This window comes from Lepidochelys olivacea, assembly GCF_965140295.1.
Source record: "Lepidochelys olivacea isolate rLepOli2 genome assembly, chromosome: 1".
Classification (NCBI taxonomy): Eukaryota; Metazoa; Chordata; order Testudines; family Cheloniidae; genus Lepidochelys; species Lepidochelys olivacea.
This window is the reverse complement of record NC_140411.1, coordinates 30069252-30084393: the sequence shown is the minus strand read 5'-3', so window position 1 is coordinate 30084393 and position 15142 is coordinate 30069252.

Here is a 15142-nt window from a genome sequence, read left to right as displayed (position 1 = left end):
TGTGAATACAGATAATCAGTTAAATATGCTATTATCTGTTCTCGGTCACCTGTTTGCATGACTGGGCAAGGAATGGGACAAGTTCAGGAGATACGAGTTCCACTCGTTTTGTGACCTTAGGGAAGTCACTTACCCCTTTCCTGCCACACTGCTCCATCTATAAAATGGAGAAAATACTTAATTATCACATAGGGGCTTTAATTGATTTATGGAACATAGTGATCTCTGTAGTTGATCAGACCCAATTCTACCTAGTCTAGTATCCTGTCTCCTGGTACCAGATGTTTCAGAGGAAAATGCAGTATAACCTGCGCCCAGGGAAAGTTCTTCCTAATCCTCATCAATCAGAAATTGGTTTAAGCCCTGAAGTTTGAGCTTCTAAACTCCTGGGGATTTTGTTCTTTAAATCCTAACTACGAAAACTCTGGATATTCTTATGAGTGAGTGCAGCTCTGCATAGAGGGGCACAACTGAGGTGTGAAGTATTAGAATAGTTACTTGATTAGGTTTAATGGCTCCTTTCCTGAGCTTTGAATTCATTACACACAGACTCCTCTAAGGGCAGTGCTACCCTACATCTAGGAGCAAGCCTCCCAGCCCAGATCTGCAGACTTCTGCTAGTGTAGGATTACCATAGTTCAAGTTCCCAAATAGAGGACACTGCTGAGGGAAGGGGGAATTGGAGTGGGAGGGCAGGTACGGTTTCTTTCTACTTTGAATGTCTAGCATTTATAAATAACAAGTGTAATAGCATCAAAAATAAATGTAAATCAAATTTAAATGTACCTTTTTACATGCATTCAGTCTTTTTCTACTGCGCTTCTTCCTGTTGTGCCCACGCATGTTTCTCTATAGAGTGTGATTGCTCATCAAGTAGCCATGGAAGTCTTTGCAAGAAGCGTGCCTGAAGTTGTACTGTACACACAGGATCCCTTTCAGCAACTCAGTGGTCAATACCCTGCCACCCTTATTTCTGCACTGCTGCTGGTGGCGGGGCTGCCTTCAGAGCTGGGCGCCTGGCCAGCAGCCGCCACTCTCCAGCCTCCCAGCTCTGAAGAGCAGTGTCGCTGCCCGCAGCAGTACTGAACCCCATGATGGTACCATTTCAATAGTTGGGAGAGAGAATGAAGTTTCCCTTGTCAGAATCCTACAGTGAGAAGTGTCCACCCGTGTCAATGGGTATTAATAACCATTTTTAAAGGCTTAAGCTGTGTGTTAAAAAATAAAATAGAGTGTTTCCACTATCAGCAAATCAAGGCTGTTGGATTTTCCCAGGCTTGATATGCCTTCAGCAAATGGAGAAACTAAAGCCAAGAACTGGATAATTCGCTCGGGGGGGAGGAGTTCCCCTCCAGCACAGGATAAGCACACTGCACATCTGACTTACAGCTCTAATGGGTCTTGATGAAGTGACCTGGAAAAATAGATGGAACTTAAAAGTGCAAGAGGCTTAGATTTTATTTGTTCCTTTTTCATTTTAAATAGTACTGCTTGTGGCTTTACAGCTTCACACAAAGCGAGGCAGATTGAACTATGAAAAGGCCCTTATTAAAGCACAACGTACATTATGTATGAATGTGAACTTGGCCTGACTGCTAGTCCTGGATCTGCCCCAATCCCCCAATCATGAACAGATTCCCTGATGCTGTGCTAAATGACTTGAACAAAGATCACAAGCTGTGTTGTCAAGATGCCTATGTTCCCATTAAAGAAATCTTCTCAGGATCTCATGTATCTCAAAGCTCCATGACTCAAAAATGTGACTAAATGTAAACAGCTATCTGTAGTTAGAACCGGGTTGCAATATTTCTTCATACCGATTATTAGCAAAGCGTATTTAGATTTACAAAGGCATAATTAGAATTATTCATTGTAAATCAGTTATCTGACACATCTAACCCTCTTTTGGTTCACACCACTTGTTTGTGAATTGCGCTTGAATTAGCTAGGCCCTGGTATTTGCTGAATTGTGTAGGAACCAATTTCTGGAGAGTGGGTTGTTTGCAAACTCTGCACTTCAGCTGTTTGCTATTCGTGGTAGGTGACTCGTCACATAAGTTAGATGGTATTGTTCTTCTTCCTGACTGGAGGGCTAAAGCTTTTTATGCAAATGAGTAGTGATAATCATGCACACTTTTGTTTGTACACATAACACCTTAGCCAGTAAGGTAAGTCACAAAAGTACTTCGGCGTTCAGGCACCTCAGTCCCAGTTTTAGGCTCCATTGCAAGTCACAAAACTCCTGCTGAACCCTGAAGTTGCCTAAATTCACTTGGCACCTAAGTTTTTGGAGTAAAAAGTTCCCTAAGCACCTATATTTTCTATCTCTGTGTACTTGCTCTGCTGGCGCTCTCTAGGTGTCCAGACGCCTAACTCCCACCTGAGCCCCAGAAGGATTCACAAACCAGGGAAGATCGTTCTTCAACCATCTGACTCACATGCAGGGCATGATCCGGTAGGTGTGTTCAGAGACGACCTACCAGATTGGGCCCTGTAGGTGAGTTCACACAAAACAAGTAGGGGTGAAGGACGCCTAGTGGTTAGGTACTCACTTGAGCTGGGGGCCTCCCATAGCCTATTTTCCCCTGCCATCTGATTAGGAAAAGGGATTTGAACTGGGATCCGCTAGCTCTCAGGTGCGTGCCCTAAGCCATGGGCTAGGGGCTATTCTGCCCTCATTCTCTCAGGTTGAAGGTGTTGAACTTTGACTCACTAATTAGCCACTGGGGTAAAGGGAAGTGGTTCCTGCGTGAGTGCTCTAACCACCAGGCTGCAGAATCACTCTCTCTCTGGCTCAAATGACCATTTATTTAGCCACAGTGGAGCAGCTTCAACAGGAGAGACTGAGGGAGCCCAGCATCAGAATACCCCACAGCCCAGTGGTCAGGGCACTTACCTGAGAGGCGGCAGAGCCTTCTGTGAATCCCTTCTCCACATCGTATGGGGGCAGGGGGAGAAACTGAACTGGGGTCTCCCACCTCCCAGGTAAGTACCTGCACACTGAGCTAAAAATATAACATTTATACTCCCCCCACCCCGATCTTTGTGAGAAATTCCACAGGCCCCCAACTCTAGGCGAGGGGTCCCCAGTTGTGGGTGGCTAGCAGAGACAGGTGCCAATAGCCATGAGGGGGGCAGGGCTTAGCACACATCTCTTTTGTTGGCAGCTCCCTGCCTAGCATGTGGACTTTTGTGAATCACAGTCTAAGTTGCTTGTCTCTGCCTATCCATTGTATAGGGTGCCTAGGTTAGGGTGACCACCTTTTCAAAAGGCAAAAGCAGGACACATGCAAGAGCCCCACTCCCCTCTGTACTCCCCCCGCAAGGGGGGAAGGGGCGCCGTCTGCCCCTTCTCTTCCTCCTGCCCCCCAGGTCCCCACCTCCTGGTCATGCCGGAAGCCAGGGCCAAGCTGTGGTAAGAGCTGCCCAGGAACCCTGGGCTGCTGTGGGGAGCCCTGGACCCTCCACCTGCCCTGGGCGGGAGACGGGGTTACAGAGCAGCCCCTGGCCTGGGTCCTTGCCTCCCCCTCCGCCCCAGGGCACACCACCAAGGGTAGGTGGAGGATCTCGAGCTCCCCACAGCGACTCAGGCTCCCCAGGAAGCTCTTACTACTACCCAGCTCCAGGTTCTGGCCTGGCCAGGGGGCGGGGCCTCAGTGGGAGAGAATAATCAAGGGGAGGGGCCTTTGGGCAAGCGGGGCTAAGGCCCACCTCGGTCTCCCTCATCGGGAAGAGGCTGGTGCCACCCCTGAACCTCAGGCAGGCATGGAGTGGTGCAGCGAATCCAGTACAAATGCTGTCCCGGAGTCATTCAGGCGGGACTTGAACTCTGCATTTCAGGGTGTTCCACCCAATTCGGGATGGGTGGTCACCCCAGCCTAGGTGCCTAACTCAGGCTTTGTGAATTGTAGTGGTGTTCCCATGATCTGTACCTAGAAGTTAAGTGTTGTGATACTCAGCCTCACTACACCTACATATTTCTGTGTGAATCTAGGCCTATGCAAATAGGGTTAGTGATATAGGGCCTAATGCTGCAATCCTGAGGTCTTCTGAGAGGTGCTCAGCGCCCTCGACTCCCACTGAGCCTCGATTCCCCACCACTTTGTACCTGGTGCAGTCATCTACATCCCTGCCAAGTGGGTATAAAAATGTTAAAATTAAGAGTTGTGTTTAATATGCTGTTTGCATGGAAGGGTTACGTAGAGTGCAGGGTAGTGGAGAATCAGGCTCACTGACTTTCGTGGGTGTTGAAGGTACTGACCACCACTTGGAAATGCTCAGCCCTTGCACAGGATCAGTCCCATAAAGGAACAACTGGCCCCGAAATGTTCATGTGAATGCAAACCCCTAAAAGTCAATGTCTCTGAATAACGTCCCTTATATTTATTTCCATTATCATTAAAGTGCTATCACCAGCTGATAGATGGTTTGGTTTTGACATTTAAAACAGCAGTGATGATGTGGAATATTAGCTATAAAAAGCATTTGTTTTTAATTAGCAAATGACAGAATCTGAATGTATGTCACCAGAAATAACATATCATTCCAATTATCTTATTGCTTGTTGCTAATTGTGGTGATTGCACTTAGGTCCCAGTTCTGCCAAGAACTTTAAGCACATGTTTAACTTCATTCCTACTCAGCAAAGAATATAAGCATATGCTTAAGTCCCATTAGACTCAGAGAAAGTTAAGTCTGGAGAGGACCTCAAAAGGGTATTTAGTCCAGCCCCCTGCACTGAGTCAGAACCTATATCTAGCCCATCCCCAAAAGGTGTTTGTCTAACCTGTTCTTAAAAGCCTCCAGTGATGGGGATTCCACAGCTGTTCCAAGTTCTTAGCTATTCTTATAGTTAGAAAGTTTTTCCTAATATCTAACCTGAATCTCTCTTGCTGCAGATTAAGCCCCTTACTTCTTGTCCTACCTTCAGAAGACATGGAGAACAATTGATCACTGTCTTCTTTAGAACAGCCATTAACATATTTGAAGACTTATCATCAGGTGCCCCCCAGTCTTCTTTTCTCAAGACTAAACATACCCAGTTTTTTTTAACTGTCCTGGTGATGTTTTCTAAAGGATTTATCATTTTTGTTGCTCTCTTTTGGACTCTCTCCAATTTGTACACATCTTTCTTAAGGGTAGTGCCCAAAACTGAACATGGTACTCCAGCAGAGGCCTCACCAGTGCTGAGTGGAGTGGGACAATTGCCTCCCATGTCTTACGTATGGCATTCCTGTTAATATACCCCTGAATTATATTAGACTCTTTCACACCACCACCCCATTATTGGCTCATATTCCATTTGTGATCCACTATAACCCTCAGATCCTTTCATTAAAATTAATGTGTGAAATCCTGGCCCCATTGAAGTCATTGGGAGATTTGCTACTGACTTCAATAGGGCCAGGAGTTCACTTAATGAGACTTAAAACAGGCTTCGCTGAATAGTGATGTTTGCTGAATCAGGGCCTAAGAAAAGCTGAATGAGGAAGGGAGAGATTGATTCTGTGGGTGGTTTTATGGCAAACATCTGGAAAGGGACCTCCCTAGTGGACAACTAGCCTGGGAGTGAGGCAATAACATCACCAGTGGAAAACCATCTGCTTCCTACCTCAGCCCTCCAAAAGGGAGAAGGCAGTGACCACCGCAACGAAAGAAGAACCAGCTAAATTGTGTTATGTGGAGTAAACAACTCTAGATGAGACCACATTTTGTTTGCAAGCTCAGGTTAGCTGAAGGAATTCTAAATGTAGAAATCATTTTTTAAAATGTAACTGGAGACTATTTTGCAAGTTTTAAACATCTGAGATATTGATTGATCTCCCTGAGATATTTTTTTTAATAAATGCAAAACATTTCAGTGGTGAGTGGGAAGAGGAAAATTTATGAACCTATGTGTCATAAAATGCAGTCTGTAAAACCAAAATATAAAGTTTCTTTTGGAAGTAATTATTTGACCTTTAATAGTGGCTGGCAATGGATATAACTTAAAATGGTAGTAGATATGAAACTTTATGTATAACTGATTTGATTTTGCATTCACCTCTCTCAATCAGGGCCCAACTGATTTAATCAGGGCTCATATTCTTTTGTTAATATGAAGCAATTTGTTGAATACATGCAGGAAGAGAACAGCAGGGAGTGGGTGTTCTTTGTTTAAATATTTAAATATTGGAGCCCAGATTACAATCTCCGAGAGCAGCACAAAGATGTTTTCATTTTGCTGTACTAAACTTTAAACCAGATAAACTATTTTCCTTTCACTGATACAACCCAAGCAACCTAGAATGTTTCTATAGCACTCAGATGTATATTTTCTTCCCTGCACTTATTAGCAAGAAACTAAAACAAACATTCATCCTCTCATTTCTTTTCTGATAGACTTTGGACCTGATTCACCATTGCAATACTCCGTTTTTATGCTGGTGTAGCTCCATTAATCTTAAGGAGGGGCCAGGTTTTGTTTTGCTTTCACTGTGGCAGCAGGCTTCACCAGACATCTGGGCCAGTGCCCTTCTGAGGAAAACCCTAATAATTTCACTTCGAGTTCTGACTAGCTGTTCAGCTCAATAATCTGGCTGGGTAAATTCCAGCTGTGTGCCAGAGCTGTGTTTGCCTTTTGGGAAGTTTTCCCCCTAGGCTCTGCTTCCTATTCTGAAGCATTTGCAGCAGCTGGTGAGCTGCAGCCACTCAGGGAAGAAAACAGTCCAAGAAAACCAAGGGCAAAAGGCAAGAGTCCGTGTCTCCTACTTTTCCCTCCTTTGCTGAATGTCTCAACAGAGAATTCAGCCTTCTCCCTTGGTAGAATACAGTTTCCCCCTCATAGCCCAGCCAAGAGTGTGGTGTCCTCAAAAACCCCTCTCTCAGGCAGGCTTAGGGAGGCCAGTTTTGGTGAGCAAAATGCAGGCACTGTTTCAGCAGCCCACTCAGGGCAGGCTTGGCTCTGAGGGGCAAGAGGGTTGGCTCTCAGGAAAAGTTGGCTCTGAGGGTCAAGATACAGACACTGTCTCAGTAGCTTAGTCCAGGCTGGGGTCACCTTGGCTCCCCTTGCCTGGGCAGGAAAGGAACCAGGCAGGATTGGAAAAGCCAGCTCCAGCAGCAAGCAACTCCCTAAAGTCCCTATTTTCCCTGAGGAGAACAATGCCATAAAGAACATGCCACATGGAGGACTGCATCCAAGTCCTAGAGCCCACACCAGCAGCCACTGCTCCAGATTGCAGAGCTCAGCCACTTCCCCCACCTGTTTCCCCTCTCAGGCCCCACATGGAGGTCACTTGACAGAGCATGGTCAATGACAGAGAGTGCAGTGAGGGGCTTTGGGCCTGGCTCCCACCCAGCTGCTGTCACCTTTGTACAGGCCTCTCTAGGGTTCCCTACTGATATCCCAGGCTAGGGCATCCAGGGGGAAAACAGATCCAGCTTGGCCCCAGGTGGCAGACAGGGGTCGATCCATGGGAATCTCTTGTGCTGGCATCAAACTTCTCTTTAAAAGCCAGAGGACAGACAAAACAGCCAGCTCCTTTGAGGAGAACCAAAATCACCAGAAATATTGTTAGAGCAAACCCTTAGCCTGATTTTGCACCTTCCTCTGAAGCCAGTGTAGAGAGCCAAATGCCCACAAGGGAAAGAGAGGATGAAAGGATTTCTTCCCCCTAAGGAGACACGCCTCTGAAGTCATTGGGTCAGTGACTTTTCTCAGTCTGAGAAAGAACCATTGAGCAACAGCACCTCAGAAAATCCTTAGTGGTGGCAGTAAAGCCAGCTGAGTGAGGGAAATGAGCTAACAGCATCAAGTTCTTGTCAAACACAGCACGGTTCTCACCCATCCCTACAGGGAGATGTCACGAAGCAGTGTGGAGAATTGACTTAGAAGTGCTGTTCTGAATGGATATACATGGTTTATATATGCACATGCATATGGCCTACAAGAATGTCAGCCTTGGGATAGGTATGGTTTTCATCAACAAAAAACAAAGACGTGAACAGCTACTGGCATTTGGCCAGTACTATCTCTCCCCCACCCCCTTTACATTTTTCACTGTCATTTTGACTATTACCTCAAGGAGACCTGTTTGTTTTACCATATAAGAGAAAGGGTCTAATCCCAGTCTGGTTCGTACTGATGACTCTAGTTTTGCAGACATAAAAACTGCTGCCTGAATGCACTCAGAGAAGGAGCCAAGTTTGGCCTTATTCTGGATCTACATGGGATAAGAGGAGGAAAAAACATTTCACTTGGCCATAGAGAGGAGTGCTGGGAACGGTGGTCGCCATTCCCTAATCAACATTTACTAACAGATACCACACAGTTATTTGCTATTTCAAGTATAGGGGGGAAAGTGCAGTAAGATTTATTACCACTGTACAATCAGTCATGGGAGGCTACCTGTTGCTCTTTGCCACTGAAGTTTAGAAGATATAGTTTACAGCATTTGTTCTCTCTAAGTGATACATGGAACATTTCCAGGGAGTTTGTACAGCAATTTTTGTCACAGTGGTAGGAATCTATCCCTCCTGACACAATGATGCTTGCATGACAGCTGCAGTCCCATTCAGGACACTCTTTTGACCAGATCAGCTCAATAGGCTAGATTTCCCCCCTGCAGTTGAAGGGAACAGGGCATCAGGGGAGCCAGTTATGCCTCTGAAGTGGGACATGGATTCCAAGCTCTACCAGTGACTTGTCGAGTGACCATGGGCAAGGCACTTCACTTCTCTGTGCCTGTGTTTCCCTTCCCAGCCTTTGTCTTGTCTACTTAAAATGTAAGCTCTTCTGGACAGGAACAGTTGCACAGTGTGTTGGTGCACTGTCTAACACAATGGGCCTCTAGGTAACAGGAACAAATAATAATCAGTCATACAAGAATTTCCTATCATAATGGGTGACAGGTTTACTCTACTCCCTGCTAGATGGCACCACCTCTTGGCGGTTCTGGGGATTAGCTCGGTGAGGCCAATGCCCCTTCCTGCGGTTATGCCCTGTCAGTTTCTCCTCTGCAGCCCCTCTCTCGCTCTCAGGAGCCACAGCTACCCTAAGCCCTCTGGCTAGGTCGCTATTGTGGTTTCCCATTCCAGGGGGAGTGTGTCAAGGTTCCTGCTCTCCAGCAGTCTCAGGGAGTCTTCTGCTTCACTGCCTCACAGTGTCACTCCTGCAGTGGCTGGCAGGGGAACCCCAGCCCACCCTCTATTCCAGGCTCCGGGACCCTCGACGCAATAGCCAAGGTCCATTCCCTGCACCTTGCTGCCTTTCCCTGAACCACTTCCATAGCTCCTGGCCTTCCCCACACCTCCAGGTTTGCCAGTCTCATCACTCCCTCCTCCGAGGGAGGAGCTGTGGGTAACTCCTCACTGCAGCCCCCAAATGTTCCTCCCTTCTCTCAGAAAGCTACTGCAGACTTTGCCCTGTTACCATCCCTGCTTCCCATTTCCTGTCTTTTGTAGAAGCCCCACCTGCACCTTGCAGGTGAGCTTCTCTCTAATTAGCTGCCTCCAGCCTAAAGCTCCTTTGTTTGCAGCCTAATTGGCTGATTGGGCCCACTTGGCCTAATTCAGCTCTTGCAGGCCCAGTGTGGGAACCACACCCCATCACAGTGGGACAAATCAATATTCTGACTTTGTAGGACATCATTTTTATAGCTGGGGCACAGGGTGCACCAGCAAAAAGTGTGTTTACCCCTTGTGGCTTAAAAACCAGCATCTACACAATCACAGTGGGGTAATTGCATGTCTTCTAGTTTGTGCATGCAATTAGCCAGGAGCTTTTATGTGCACACAGTTGCCAAATGTAGGTTTTTGTGGGGGAAGTTTCATTTGAAAAATTAGCCTTATATCAGTGGTATACAGGAGACAAGCATCAAAAAAGTGGAGAGGTAACCCTGATGCAACCACAATAAATGTGTCTTCAAGGGAAAAAAATACAAATGGAGAAAGCCAACATGCAATGCTTGCTGTTGGAAGGACCGCATATGTCTGTCAAACACATTGGGTACATAGTTCAAAAACAGTTCTTCCTTGTGAAAATATTACTTCTCCATACTGACGAGATCCCTGAGAGCTGAGGCTGCTGGTTGCATAAGTTCCATTTGTTTAGGACCGACTCTTTTGGAATCTAGTTTAAATTTGTGCACTCACCATTTTTATAAAAATATTTCCCCTTTTTTGTGTCCATGAATTGCTACATTTTACTTGGCCATACCAGTCCCGTTCACTCATGCAAGTACTCCACTTAGGAAGGAACAATCAGTTGTACATATATAAAATGTGAAAGGACTGCCTAGGAAGGAGTACTGTGGAAAGGGATGTGGGGGTCATAGCGGATCACAAGCTAAATATGAGTCAACAGTGTAACACTTTTGCAAAAAAAGTGAACATCTTTCTGGGATGTATTAGGAGGAGTGTTGCAAGCAAGACACCAGAAGTAATTCTTCTGCTCTACTCCACGCTGATTAGGCCTCAACTGGACACTGCATTTCAGGAAAGATGTGGACAAATTGGAGAAAGTCCAGAGAAGAACAACGAAAATGATTAAAGGTTTAGAAAACATGACCTATGAGGGAATATTGAAAAAATTGGGCTTGTTTAGTCTGGAGAAGAGAAGACTGAGAGGGGACATGGTAACAGTTTTCAAGTACATAAAAGGTTGTTACAAGGAGGAGGGAGAAAAATTGTTCTCCTTAACCTCTGAGTACAGGACAAGAAGCAATGGGCTTAAATTGCATCAAGCGCAGTTTAGGCTGGACATTAGGAAAAACTTCCTAACTGTCAGGGTGGTTAAGCACTGGAATAAATTGCCTAGGGAGGTTGTGGAATCTCCATCATTGGAGATTTTTAAAAGTAGGTTAGACAAACACCTGTCAGGAATAGTCTAGATCAGGGATCGGCAACCTTTGGCACGCAGCCAGTCAGGGAAATCTGCTGGCGGGCCAGGATGATTTGTTTACCTTCAGCATCCGTAGGTTCAGCTGATCGCGGCTCCCACTGACTGCGGTTCGCCATTCCAGGCCAATGGGGGCTGCGGGAAGTGGTGTGAGCCGAGGGATGTGCTGGCTGCCGCTTCCTGCAGCCCCCATTGGCCTGGAACGGCGAACCGCGGCCAGTGGGAGCTGCAATCAGCTGAACCTGTGGACGCTGCAGGTAAACAAACCATCCTGGCCTGCCAGCAGATTTCCCTGACAGGCCACGTCCAAAGGTTGCCAATCCCTGGTCTAGATAATACCAAGTCCTGCCATGAGTGCAGGGGCCTGGTCTAGATGACCTCTCAAGGTCCCTTCCAGTCCTATGATTCCATGATTCATCCTGGTTCTTTGTTCCTTTAAGGTTTTTCCTTGAATGATCCATATTGACAAATGCTGCTATTTCATAAATTCCGCTGAAGAGACATTCATTTTATGCCTCTTCTGTATAAAAAAAAATCTGCTATAAAAGGTGTCTAACTGGCTGAAAAAAGAATACATCTATAAAACTGGAAACAGAAAACTAAACTGTATGGCAAATGTAAATCCCATGCTGTACCAGACTCTGAAGACTGTTTAATTTATTACTTATCACCAAAAATATTATTCCTAAAGTATTATTGGACAAAAAATGACATTCATTTTCTTATGAACCTGAAGGAACAAAATAGAATAAACATACATTTTGTTGGGGCGATCCCAATGCTTTAGTTTGTATATCAACCTTTATCATTTATAACTAGGCTTGGAAGAATTCAATTTTTACTTTTTTATAATTTTGATGGATAAAATCTGTTTATTTAAGTATTTTTTCAATTTTTTATCTATTTACATTTTCATGGTTGTGGGAATGTATTGAGGGAGGATCAGACAATAATTATTTAATGACAGCAGACATTCATAGAATATCAGGGTTAGAAGGGACCTCAGGAGGTCATCTAGTCCAACCCCCTGCTCAAAGCAGGACCAATCCCCAATTTTTGCCCCAGATCCCTAAATGACCCCCTCAAGGATTGAACGCCCAACCCTGGGTTTAGCAGGCCAATGCTCAAACCACCGAGTTATACCTCTCCCTCCCGCCCGAGAGATTATCATTGAGAGATAAAAAGTTAAAGCTTTATAACCGCTATAACACAGTCAACATCACATGTCAAAATAGACAAAGTAAATAACTTCAAATATCCTGCAGCAACCAAGAGCTGAGACTGTAGAAAATCCTGCTCAGCCCTTGTCTGGAGCATACCTACTGCAGACAGAATTTTCAAGGAGTTTAGCTGCAAAGCTCTAGCAAGTCTCCACTGAGCATGTGCAAAGGCTTCTAATTTGGGTGGATTTTCACAACGATGGCAAAAGGCACGTCCCTGACATAAAGGCCACCCCCCCATCACATTTTACGTTCCTGCTTGTGGGGATGCTGGAGCTTCTTAAAGAAAAGGTTGCCAAATTGTTTCAGCATGGTCAAAATAACGTAATTTTCTTGTTCTCTGAATCTGCTGAACTGTTTTTATGTGAAATTTTCTAAAAAAAAAATCATGCGGGCAGATACCCAGCACAGGAAATAGCAGCCGAAACAGTTAAAGTTTGGCTAAGTTATAAACAACTAAAATCAGGGTCCTATAATTGAGTGTTGAGAAACCTTAATAAAAGATGGTGCTACCAACCTGCCTGTAATAACCTCACCCAAAGCAGCTATGTGGTAGCTAGGAACCCAGTCGGAGCACCTTTACATCTTGCCACAGCTCCATTGGCTTGCAGGCCAGGCCGTGATCACACCTGATCTAGCCGATCAAGGGAAGATTATACTAGCCCTACTGTGTTTGCATGACTGTTTTAAGAACAGAATAAACAGTGGCAAGAAGGCTGGCCATTTGCCAAGAGAACCTGTATAAAAAAAACAGTGATAAATAACAGTTGCTGAGAGCAATTTCATGACACATTAGAAGCCTCAAACAGAAACAATCATTTACTGAGCGAGTTATAAAATCGGCTTAATGCCTAAGATAAAGTAACAGCTGCAGGGGAAAAGATTGTACAAAATTTCTTCTATTCCAGACTGGCAACCTCTGCCAAGCTATAGCAAGGGGACTATTCGCTTGAGTAAAGTGATTCACCTCTGTAAATGTTTTCAGCATCCGTCTTAGGTGATAACTGGAATTTTAATGGGATATATCAGCACACTCAGAATTCAGAGCCTAAAGGCTCTAAGGGCATCCCCTGGCCCATTTTTCTTTTCCCTTTTTCTGACCATTGCAGCTTTGTGCTGTTATAGCCAGTTAATTTGAAAGGGGGAGGAGGAGAGAGAAAGACTGGAAAAAGCTGCTGTGTATGTATAACAAGACCATGCAGGATACCATTGCAGGCTGGAACTGAAAACATATGGTGCCTTGGGAGCAGGCTTGTTTCTTTTTTTAGGCCCTTTGTGCCCTTCTGAAAATGTCAAGAAACGAACGAAAATGTCAAGGCACTGCAATATGCTTACACCAGAGAACTCGTGTCAGTGATGTGTTTACAATGCCTTGGGAATTTTCAACTACCCTCGGCAAAACAGCAACTTAACAAAAGGCCGGGAGCGCCCATTTACAAGGCTGTCTGTCTGCTAAAAATCCTCCTCCTCACTGGCAAGGCTCAGCAGAGGGTGGCTAAAGACCGAGTGGGTATGGAACCTCCCCCCCCACCCACTCCAGACAGAATCCCCTGGTGGCTCAGCAAGTTAGCAGAGGCTTTTATGGGGAAGCTTGTCCTGCCACTGCTGCACTGTCTCTATGGATGAAGAAAACATCCTCTCTTGCTGGTGCAGTCAGTCCAGCGCTGTTCGTCTGCATGAAATACAAATTTTAAAAAGCAGGACAAACACATTGAAAAACAAAATGATTAGCCTTGGATTTACCCATCGCACATAGCTTAGAAACCCTGCTGGATGTCTCATGGAAAACACGGAGAATCTTATTTAGAGATCCTCCAGGTGCATTTCATAGGTACTGTACATGTATGACATTGAAAGGCAGCACGATCCATTCATTAAGGCTTTGGACTGGGGCTGTGGGTCCTGGGCTGTAGTCTCAGCTGAATTATTGTGTGACCCTAAGCAAACTGTTTCACTTTTCTGTGCCTCTTTTTCTCTTCCCAACCTTTGTCTGCCTTGTCTGTTCAGATTATACGCTCCTTAGGGCAAGGGCTGTCTCTTACTGTCTTTTGTACAGCACCTAGCACAATGGTCCGATCTTATTTGGGGCTTAATACAAATAATGAAAGCAATAAAATACTGTGGGAGTTGATACCCCATCTCAGCAGAGATCCTGCATGTGTCAATGGGCAGCAACTGATTGGCTCCGAAGAAAGTAACAATCTCTTCCATGATATTGTTCGCTATGATATTTCATAGGAGCCAGCAGTGATATCACAAATGGTGGATTACATCTTCAGATGCCCACTCCTGAGTCCTAAGAAATTAAAACAAAGAAAAAAGGCAAAAAGAAACCAGCCGAGAAAGAAATACAGCAAGCAGCTGACATAGGAGCAGAATTGTCTCAAATAGAAGGTTGCTCAAGCCAGTTAGTTTGCATTCAAATCTGGTTCCAAAATAGGAACATCTCCTGAAAAGTTTGGTGATCCTCAGATCCAGGGTTCCAGTTCAGCCCATTGGAGAAAAGTCCGCTGCAAAGTTTGATCCTAACCTCTGTAGTGGTTGGGAGATGGCATCCGGGGCTCTCTCTTCAGCCCAGATCTACTCTGTTCAGAATGTGTGTGAATGTTTTTCACAGAGGACAGGCCCCTCAACCTGCCAACCTTCATGAAAACCTGGGAATTCACAGCTGTTTCCCTAATTTTTGGATGGCTCTCAGATTCTCCCATAAGACCCACCCCCGCACAGATTCCCCTTCGAGCCACAGCAGGGGACTCACAGTTACAGTGGTGAGCTGGCTCAAGGCAGACAGAGCCACCCCGAGCACAAATCTTACTGACATCAGCGGTAGCTGTAGGTGCAGAACACCTTTGAAAATCAGGCCAAATGTCAAGCATGAATGGCAGCGAATGTTCAGGGACTGCCTCTTCACCCCGCCAGCTGACACTACAGAACACTTCTCTCTGCAGCATTGGCAGCTGTCTGTGCGATTTCCAGCCAGAGCTCCAGCACAGGCAAGAGGAGCATAAACATGAGAAAAAAACATGAAGATTTATTGGCTTTGGTT